The 2,064-nt window shown below is 52.4% G+C and overlaps 1 protein-coding gene and 1 long non-coding RNA gene across 3 annotated transcripts in view; one reads left to right on the forward strand and one right to left on the reverse strand.

Annotated features, from left to right (window-relative positions):
* Positions 1 to 1,831, reverse strand: part of LOC106726771 — a 12,037-nt gene extending 10,206 nt beyond the window's left edge. Inside the window, exon 1 of the long non-coding RNA XR_001362872.1 lies at positions 1,819 to 1,831. This is a non-coding gene — a long non-coding RNA (uncharacterized LOC106726771). The remainder of the gene's footprint in view (positions 1 to 1,818) is intronic.
* SPECC1 (sperm antigen with calponin homology and coiled-coil domains 1) overlaps positions 1 to 2,064 on the forward strand; it is a 229,979-nt gene that overhangs the window by 20,890 nt on the left and 207,025 nt on the right. The window lies entirely within an intron of this gene.

Genomic DNA, 2,064 nt, shown 5'->3' on the forward strand with positions numbered 1-2,064 from the left:
GTGGTCAGGGCGCTCTCACATGGGAGGAGCTCTGCTCAGCCACAAGCCAGGCTGATGGCTGCCAGTACAGCGGTGGTGGTGGGAGCCTCTCCTGCCTCCTCAGCAGTGCTAAGGATGTCCGACTGCAGTTTAGGCCTGCTCCCCGCTGGCAAGTGGACATCCCCCGAGGGCTGCCGGGCTGCCAGAGGGATGTCTGATTGCCATCTTAGGCCCAATCCCCTGGGGAGTGGGCCTAAGCCAGCAGGTGGTCATCCCCTGAGGGGTCCCAGACTGCGAGAGGGCACAGGCCGGGCTGAGGGATCCCCCCTCCCCCCTGAGTGCACAAATTTTTGTGCACCGGGCCTCTAGTATATATATAAAGGGCTAATATGCAAAGTGTCCCTTTGGGAGTTCGACCACTCGCTATGATGTGCACTGACCACCAGGGGGCGGTGCGGAATGAAGGAAGGCCCTGATCGGTCCTGATCACTGGCCAGGCCTAGGGACCCTACCATGCACGAATTTTGTGCACCGGGCCTCTAGTTTTTGTATATCCTTCTATTAATGAATTTACAGTGTAATTGTAGAAGATAAGATGATGTAAAAGGCTTAATAATCCAAGGCACTAGTGAGCGACTAGCATGTTACTTTTTTGTCTTGCATTTTTTTTTTTTTTTGCTTTTGTGAACTGCTCTCCTCATATCTAGCAGGGTGCCAATCACCCAGGTACCACTCCCTGGGCAGTAGGCTGGACAGTGTGTCACTTTGGGGTTCTTTTCTGCGGAGTGTCACCCTTCTTCCAAGATCTTCAGTCCTGAAGACCTCTAATCCTGGAATGCTCATGGGAAAGGCTTTCCCATCCCAAGAACATCTGTGCTTGAATGAAGCGAACTTAGGGAGGCAGAGCTGAGAGGTTATGAAAAAGACTCCCAGTGGTATTTGAACCTCTAGATCTAGCTGGCTTAAAGCCAGCTTGAATTCACTCCTAGACTTTCCAGTTAGTCAGGCCAATGAGTTTGCTCTTTTGCTTAAGCAAGGTTGGGGGGAGCTCTGTCTCTTGCCGAGCCCACCACTACACCTCGTGTCCGTGCCATGGTGCCATTCCCTGGAGGAACACCCAAGTAAGTTAAGTCTCTGTGTCCCCAACTCCCCAGAGGATGGGTGTTCCTCAGGGAGAGCAGGTCCCATGCATTATGCCTCTTTCATGCTTCAAGGCAAAGAGGAGAGCCACCGAAGGCGGCAGCGTTTGCCGTGGGGCCTGGGGCCACTGTTGTGATAACATCCCTGGCAGGCGAAGGCCAGCACTCAGCGAGCCAGGACAGCTCCTGGCTGTGGTCTGTGATTGGAAAGGCAGGGTGCATGGGCTGCAGGTCACTGGGCTCTGCACACTCCTGTCTGCTAAGAGCTCTGCCATGAAGAGCTACTTGGTTGCTTTTCACACTGTTATCCAGTAAGATTGCAACTTACGGCAGTGACCAGTGTAGCCGAGCCCGAGGTGAGTGTGGAGGTAGCACAGGTCGCGGTTTACCTGCACACAATTCCTTCCTTTTGTCCCTGCTGCAGCTCTCATTGCCACTGGGCTTGTAGGACACCCCAGTGGTGCGGACTTGGACCCCAGGTTTTATAAGAGTGCTCATACAATTTTGGAGCTCTCTGAATTCAAAATTAGGTATAAAAATAATTACTTAGATCAAAAGGGAAATGGCAACAAATTACTAGAGCCGTGGAGACCAAGATGCCTGACCCTTGAGATCTCTTGGGCCAGCTTATCAGAACCATCTGCTTCGAAATGCTTCCTGATTGTTACCCAAGTTCCCCATGCCACCTAGAACATTCTACCACCCACAGCCATGGCAAGCGAGGGGCCCTCAGGCTCCAGGCCAGACTCGCCTCTGAAGTTCAGACTGGCTTTTCCCCTTCTTCTTTCTGTGTGATTCTCAGAGAGCTATCAGCAAGAAACTAACTCAACGTGCAACTTAAATCCTTACGTTTCAGAGGGGAACACATTAAGCATTCAGGAATCATAGGCTAGAAATGATTTTGTGCTCTATGTGTGTGTGTGGGGGGGGGGGGGGGGGGGGGGGG

This window comes from Myotis brandtii, unplaced genomic scaffold (genome assembly GCF_000412655.1).
Source record: "Myotis brandtii unplaced genomic scaffold, ASM41265v1 scaffold314, whole genome shotgun sequence".
In the NCBI taxonomy this organism is placed as follows: Eukaryota; Metazoa; Chordata; class Mammalia; order Chiroptera; family Vespertilionidae; genus Myotis; species Myotis brandtii.